An 8,418-nucleotide genomic window follows, 5' to 3' on the forward strand; every position below is an offset into this window, starting at 1 on the left:
CTCCTCCCCCCTCCTCTAACAGCTTTCTCCTGTCTTAACTGACAAACTGTCATGTTGATCAGTATTGCTTCTGACCTGAAGAAGAAGAGAGGTTCACTCTCCAAAGCTTGTCTTCTATATATTTTGTTAGTCCAATAAGAAAGGTATCATTGCACACTGCAATACTGCGTTTTTGTCTTTTTTAAAATAAACATATTATACAAGGTGCACTCACCACACTGGTGTCACAAATCATTGAGGAATTGCTAAAGACAAAGCAAAGTAGAAGCTGTTTGCTTTCAGACTGTCTCTATCTAACTGAAATTGTGTATGGGAGACATACAGATAAAAGAGAGGGGGAGGTGGGTCAATTCTCTGGCCCTTTAGCTGTATATAGCTAGCTGCATTTTAGGCTATAGAGATCTGCAAACAACAGGTGTTTATTAGCAAAGCTGTTGACTAGCCTGATAATCATGTGAAAAGAGGTCAAGAGCAGAACCTGTTGGCTGGAATTAGGAAAGCAAGAATCAGTTATATCTAATGTTTTATTTTACCCTAACTAATAAGAGTTTAAAAAAAGATTGAAAATTGTTTTTTTAGAGGAAGGAAAGACCGAAGGAAGGTCAAGAAGAAGGTATGGAAGGAAGGGTTCTTGACCAATTTAGAAACGTCAGCAATATACACTATATGGTCAAAAGTTTATGCACACCTGAGCCTATATATGTGAGCTTGTTGGACAACCCATTCCAAAATCATAGCTATTAACATGGAGTTGGCTCCCCGTTGCAGCTAAAAAAAGCCTTCACACTTCTGGCAAGACTTTCCACAATATTTTGGAGGTTGTCTGTGGGAATTTGTGCCTGTGTGGCCTAAATACATTTGTTAGGTCAGGTACTGATGTTTGAGGAGAAGACCTGACCTGCAAACAGCATTCCAACTCACCCCAAAGCTGTTCAGTAGCGTTGAAGTCAAGGCTCTGTTAAGGCCATTCCAGTTCCTCCACACCGAGCCGGGTCTTTATGTCTCTAGATTGATGTATCTAATCCAAAATTTGGAGCACTGGCCACTTAACGTTTAGCAATATAGTGTGACTTACGAAGTTTTGCTATGTAGGAAACATCCTTTACAATTCCTAATGTCAGCTCCTAAAAACAGTACCCTACGTTACCCTCATATTATCTGAAACTATGTTACCCTATTGCCACACTAACTATTACCCTATGTTACCTTCAGGCTAGGTTGACACCTGCACGACACCCGGGACTCGCATCCTAGGGCTGCGCGATCGTGCGCTAGTGCATACAGCAGTTGCTGCGCGGCCCCATTGATTTCAATGCCATATAGTGTGACTTATGATTTCAATGGGGTGACATCCACGCCGCAATCACTAAAAAAAGGTACAAGTACCTTTTTTAGCGACATACGGCGCGCAGCCTTCTTTTTTTTTTTCCCCCGCCTGTGCATTGTTCACTTGCAAAGGCGGAATCGCGGTGGGAAACCATGCGATCCGCCCAGCTCGACTGGGGTGCCATTCGAAAATAATGGCACCCACAGCGCGATCTCCTGTGGTGGGAGACTCCGCGACTGCGTGGCAATTTTGCGCAGTTTTGTGCATGAGGAGTCGCCCAGGTGCGAACCTAGCCTTAAATGATCTGAAACTATCTATATTAACCTGTTGCCACCAGTGAAATCTAAACTTATAGATGCTTGAGTATTATTGGAGCCTCTGGGTCAATAATACCTATTTTCTGATGCTTTGATAAGGAGCCCCGGTTGCTCTCTGTGTGTTGAATAAATAAAGGAAAAGCTGAAGTCAAACATAAGCAGGGTTCGGGGGAACCCTATGGAGGCATTTATAATTTAAAAGGGTCGAATCATTTCTAAGGGAATACCACCTGCTGACTTAAGACCTCTGGAAACAGCGGGGTGCCAGTCACTCAAGTCTTCCTACGGATTAATAACAGATCTATAACAATGACAGTAAAATAGAAACGGAATTTAGTGAACAATCACTGACAAAAGTTACATTGTCTCTTAGATCAGCAGCACCAGAAATGACATATGAACAATGTAATACCTAAGGGGCAAACAACCTGACTCTAAGAATGCCCTACTGATAAACAAATGTAGAAATGTAAAGCTGAACTCCAGGTAGATATAAAAAAACATGTTATTGCGGCTCTGCATTCATAAATATATCAATAAATGCATTTTTTAAAGCAAGAAGTGTAACCTGACTTAGTATCAGCCTCTTGCAGCCCCTGTATAGCAAAGCTCAGACTGAGGGCCCATTCACACCAATTGCAGTACGTTCCAGAGCGGAAGCTGCTGGAATGCACAGCAATCGCTGACAAAACTTCCTCCTTCGTTCTGGGGCGGGAGAAGTCAATGGCCCCCCGCGCCCGCAGTGCGATCGGATGCGTGGCAAAACATTGCCTGCATTCCGGTCCACTGCGAAGGCATAAAATAGAGCATGCAGCATTTTTTGCGCTTGCGGTGGACCGGAACGCAGTAAATGTTTTGCGTCCAATCACACTGCAGGTGGGGGGCATGGCTGCTGTGCCATTGACTTTGATGCACTGCCACGCCCACTCCCGCCCCAGAACGAAGGGGAAAGTTTTGTGAGTGATTGCTGTGCGTTCCAGCAGCTGCCTCTCTGGAATGCACCGAAATGGGTGTGGATGGGCTCTGAGAGAGGGAGAAGCAGCACAAGGAGCTAATCAGTTGAACTGCAGTGCAAGGAGCATGCTAATAGAAGCATAGAGCAGGCAGACAGAGAGATGAGCTCATCCGTCTGCGGGTTCTCCTTTCACTGTGCAGTCACAAGCTAAGGGAGAGACAAGACCTGCAAATGTTGATGAACTGCTATAGAGAAAACCAATCAGGTATCCTGCCCTGCCAGACAGGGTTCTATGTGTGGCAGGGCTGTATACATCTTAGGATTGGATGGACATAAACACAAATCCTTTGTCAGCAACCCCCCCCCCATTTGTTTATGTAGCTGTTTGCTTAACCACCTTCAGGCAACAAGTAAAATCAGCCAGTGCTGTTATCCAGTTGAAGGACCCCCAACATCCTTCACTCCCCTTCCTGTTAGCCCAGGGTGTCAAGGACCCGCCTCTTGGGGTCACATCACCTGGCTGCACTAGACTCCCAGGAGAACGCTGCAGAGACCAGATGGGCACTATGCCATTACAAGGAGAACAAGAGGACCTGTGATGTCACATGATTGGAGCGAAGATCCAGGAACGTTCTGTAACTTCAGCTGCCAGTATCTCGAGATGTACTGATCATTTTCATATGCGGTTTACACTAAAAGTGATTTCTGCTTTTGTATTTGTTATGATCTTCCCACAGCGAATTGCCCAAGTTTATAAAATATTTACACGAATGTAAATAATCTTTTTAAGTGTTAACAGATGTCCCTAAGGTTCTTATTTATGGGAAAACAATATTTGTTCTTTACATATGTACAGTATGCTGTGATTTTTGATTAGCAGTGCAGCACAGTGATTGTGCAAGACTTTTCCAGTCCCGGAATATCAGTCTATTGGTCTTTATAGACCGTTAGAAAGCAAAGCAGTTTCTGTGCAGCTTATCCTATCCACGACTTTGTCTTAGGAGCTGTTCAGCAAGGTTGGTAGAGGGTCTTTTCAAGCAATACCTTAGCCCCAAACCTCCTTACCTGTATAAGTTAGAAAAAAGTCCGGGAATGATCGCTCTCCGAAGTGCTGGAAGGGGTTTATTTGGAGGGCACAAGGTGCTGCTTCTCAAAAAGTGCGGACCGGGGGGGGGGCGAAGTTTGTGTTAGGATAACTGAAGGTAAGGGGGTAGAGAAGCGCTAGCAACCTGGCGTGAATACGTAGCAAAGTGATTAAGGATTGGAAATGTAATACTCACGTCTGGGTGTATTCACACCAGGTTGCTAGGCCTTCTTACCCCCTCACCAAACCTCCTTACCCCCTCATCTAGATCTCGCCCCAGTATTATTTTGTTAATTTACCTTGTTCCTGTAGCAAGAAACAGCTTTAAAAGAGAACTAAAGCCAAACCTTTTTTTTGGCTTTACTTCTCTTTTGAGTCAAAGGAGTAAAATAGTGAATGTCCTCCTGTCACCCAAAGTTAGCATATAGAGGGCTAATGCCCACTAAACGCTGACAGCACAAAGCAGTGCTGCAGCCAGGAAGGATCCTGACTATATTGTTGGATCCACCCAGCTGCTTGATTGACAGCTAGCTTTGCCTCTCTAGAGCCAGAGCCAGCTGTGCCCGCCCCCTCCCCTGTCTGTCCCTCCAATGAGCACTAGAGGAACAGAGAGGGGAGGGAGGGAATCCTTGCAGGGAGCTGTGACTGACAGTCACCGTCTCTGCAGGGAGTAGACTGTAAGCTGAGCGATCAGCAGTCACATGATCACTCAGCTCTCGATCTATACAGCCGGTGTCTGACAGCTGCAGTGTCACATGCCGGCTCTAAGTATTGGGATGAGTATATTTTACTGTCCCAATACTTTTCCTTTAATTACTTCCTGTGACGCCATTACCATGATTGCAAATTCTTGCAGAGGCATCTGCTGGGAGCTCACTTCCTATTCATGTAGGCATTCCCCTCAGAACAACATATCCCAAGAACCCTTTACCTACATATAGGGGCTGATTGATCATTCTTCCATCCAGCGTATTGCTGGATGAATTATCTGTAAAAAAAAAAGTTAAGGCAACTGGACTTGCTGTATTTTTCTTGAAGATGTTTCACTGGTTGTCCGACCAACTTTCTCAATTCAGAATTGAATTGAGAAAGCTGGTCGGATGACCAGTAAAACGTCTTCAAGAAAAATACAGCAAGTCCAGTTGCCTTGACTTTTTTTTTACAGATATACCATGACCTGGATAAATGAGAACCTTCACAGACATAAGCTGAATGAATTGTTTGCATGGCACTACCGCCACTAGATGAAGCCAAGGAGCATTAGAAACTGGTATGCTCCTCTGCACCATCTAGTGGTGGTAGTTCAGTGCGACCAGCAATCACCAAGCTATACGCTGGGCCAAAGAATGATAAATCAGCCCCTATATGTAGGAACGGCATTCACCAAGCTATACGCTGGGCCGAAGAATGATAAATCAGCCCCTATATGTAGGAACGGCATTCACCAAGCTATACACTGGATGGAAGAATTATAAATCAGCCCCTTTATATAGGAACGGCATTCACCCAGCTGTACGCTGGGCTAAAGATTTATTAATCAGCCCCATAGTGTGCGAGCACGTTCTTGGGAGTACAGGCAACAGCACTTTTTTGCTGGGAAACAAGGTCAATGTATGCATGTAAAGAGGGAAAGAGTGATGCAGGGATAGTCAGTGTTCAAACGTCCACCAGGCAGGACTAACAACGTTGGTTGGGATTTCAGTGCAGCAGAGGCCCTGTGTTGTCATACAAACAAAAAGTTAGGAGCACACGGGATCTATGGCAGATCAACAGGTATTTTTATGTAATGCAGCATTTTAAAAACGGCACAGCATACGGAAAATAAACATGTATCGCAGAGAAGCGCTGAATATGTATTTTTTTATATTGTCAATACATACCCTCCAACTGCCCTTGTCAGGTCCACAGCCAGGGGAAGCTACAGATTGCCAAATCAAGTTGGCAAAAGCAAAAACTAAAACAATGTGAAAGCCACATCAAAAATTAACCTTCAGGAAGATTTTACAATAATAACTAAAATTGTGTAAAATACAATAGTTTCTCTTTGAAATGAGTGCCATGTTTTTAAAAAATAATTTTTAGCTGTGAATCTCCCCACCCCCGCACCTCCTTGGTTGGCCTCTGGAGATGTAAGCACAATTAGTACAATTTATCAAGACGTTGTCTTTAATGAGTATCCTGCAGTGATTGGGGATACACACTGTGAAAATATTTTGCTGTTTCACCCTTCCTTTATGTATAATTAATTATAATCAGTGAGGCACAGCGTGCTCCGTGACATTTATACGGGTGCGTTGTATCTGCAAGAGCGATCTGCAATCAGCAAGATCCCAAAGCTTGTTAGTATGTTAATGAACTGGTTCCCGAGTAGCCATTATATCATATCTTTGGCTCACGGATTTGCTGAAATGAATCAAAGCCACCCTGGCTCCGACGAAGCAGAGCAAGAAGACGATTTGTTTTCGGGGTCACATTTTTAACAAAACGCAGCCTGGTAATTAACGGAGAACGTGGACCGTCAGAGAGGTACGAGGTTCCTTCGGACAAGTAAAATCGGTGTCTTTAATTTCATTAAAGCGCAACTCCAGCTTGAGCATTAAAGGAGAACTATGGGGTCAGGGCTTTTCCCCATAGTTCTCCTAAGGGTAACGGGAGGACACAAACTAGCGTCCTCCCGTCACCCAAAGCTCAGTATATGCTGAGACGCCGCAGCCAGAACGGATCCCGACAATTCTGTCTGGATCCACCCAGCTGCCTATCTAGAGGCAGAGCCAGCTTTACCCGCCACCTCCCCCGTCCGTTCCGCCAGTCAGCGCTGGAGGATAAGACAGGGGATAGGGGGAATCCCTGCAGTGAGCCGTGACTGACAGTGATGGCTCTCTGCAGGGATAGATCGAGAAGTGAGCGAGCGACGGTATGTGTTCGCTCACTTCCCGATCTACTGAGCCGACCTGTGACAGTTTCATTTTTACAGGTCGGCTCAGATTATGAGGCTGAGTGAAAATCACTTGCCTCATAATTCTACTTTAATCTCCGTAGGCCCCAATGGAGAAGCTGTGTGCTTGCAAGAACATCTCAACTTGGGCCTATGGAAAAAGGGCAGTGCAAGTGCAGTATGGCACAGTCCACTGACTCAGTACAGGTCTTTTGGCTAAGATCTGGCTATCTGTTCTCATCAGCTTTCGGAGGAGAATGGTGTCATCCCTGGAGAAGGAGATGGGAGTCTAGTATACACTGGAGTTTCCTGAAGACAGAAGTGTGTCGCCTTAATCCAAGGGGGCGGCAGTCTAGTAATCTCTGGAGTAATAGGTGGGTACTGGGGAACTTTTCTTTCCTCCTGGGTTGATTCTGGCCTGGTGAACCAGGCTTATCCCCAGTTGTAGGCAGGAACCTCTCCAGTGCTAATGCCTTCTGAAGGGAGTGGAGCTGCTCCTGTCTGGCCCGAGGGCTGGAAGCGCGGAGGCCCATGGTGCTGTGCCCCCTGGGGGTGGTAACCAGGAGTGCCAGAAAATCACTTCAGGTTTGGGACCCCACTGTGACTCACTCTCTTTAGGGCAATGTACCTAAAAGCTTTTTTTTCTGCACTACACAGGGCCGACATCAGCCAATTAACCTTAACTCTTTGGAATGTGGGGGCAAACTGCAGTACCCCCATGCAATCACAGGGAGAACATGCAAACTCCTTGCAGATAGTGTCCTGATCAGGATTCAAACCACTGTGCATCTTGGACAAGGTCACCTGTTGATCTGAGGGCTGTTGTTGTCACCTTCTGTTATGGTGGAATACCGGGACATTCTTCCGAAGCTCTCCCACTATCTCCTGCCTCAACACATTCCTAGTGACCTATCAGTATGATGAGCTGCTTCACTGGTCAATAGGATTGCTAGGAGGAAGTAAAGAATAGTCCAGCTATAGTGCTACTAGGAAGTACTGGAGCTTTGCCTATCAATATGACCCGAAATTCAGCAGGCTTGAGGAGACTGCTGCAGGTATGTGCAGGGCACTCCAAGGGGTGACATCAAAATAATCAGAAAAAATCAACACAGTTACATAGAGTGGTATCCTGCATTCAATGTAATACAGGTGAAACTCGAATAATTAGAATATCGTGCAAAGTTCATTTATTTCACTAATGCAACTTAAAAGGTGAAACTAATATATGAGATAGACTCATTACATGCAAAGCAAGATAGTTCAAGCCGTGATTTGTCATAATTGTGATGATTATGGCTTACAGCTCATGAAAACCCCAAGAACCCCAAATCCACAACCTCAAAAAAGTAGATTATTACATGCAATCAATAAAACAAGGATTGTACATAGAACAATATCGGACCTCTGAAAAGTACAAGCATGCATATGTACTCAGTACTTGGTTTGGGCCCCTTTTGCAGCACTTACTGCAATTACTTTTGCACAATATTCTAATTATTAGAGTTTCACCTGTATAGTAGCGTAGCAACAACAGCCAATCCACCCAGATGTAGAAACATAAAGAACATTTCTTGTTTCGTTATGCTATAGTGACTTAGCATGGGGAGGAAGCTATGATTAAAAAAAAACAACAAAAAAAAGTTTTTGCACAAAGTCTGCTTAAAAGAGAATCTGTCTAGGGGAATAAAAACTGCTGCAGGAAAGAAAATACAAACTCCATGCGGTGTATTTAAAAACCATTCACAGAGCAAAAGTCTGAGTTTTAGGACTCATTCTGACCCGCAGAAATGTACAAGTTCG

Source organism: Nanorana parkeri, unplaced genomic scaffold (assembly GCF_000935625.1).
Source record: "Nanorana parkeri isolate BGI_ZX_2015 unplaced genomic scaffold, ASM93562v1 scaffold1087, whole genome shotgun sequence".
Classification (NCBI taxonomy): Eukaryota; Metazoa; Chordata; class Amphibia; order Anura; family Dicroglossidae; genus Nanorana; species Nanorana parkeri.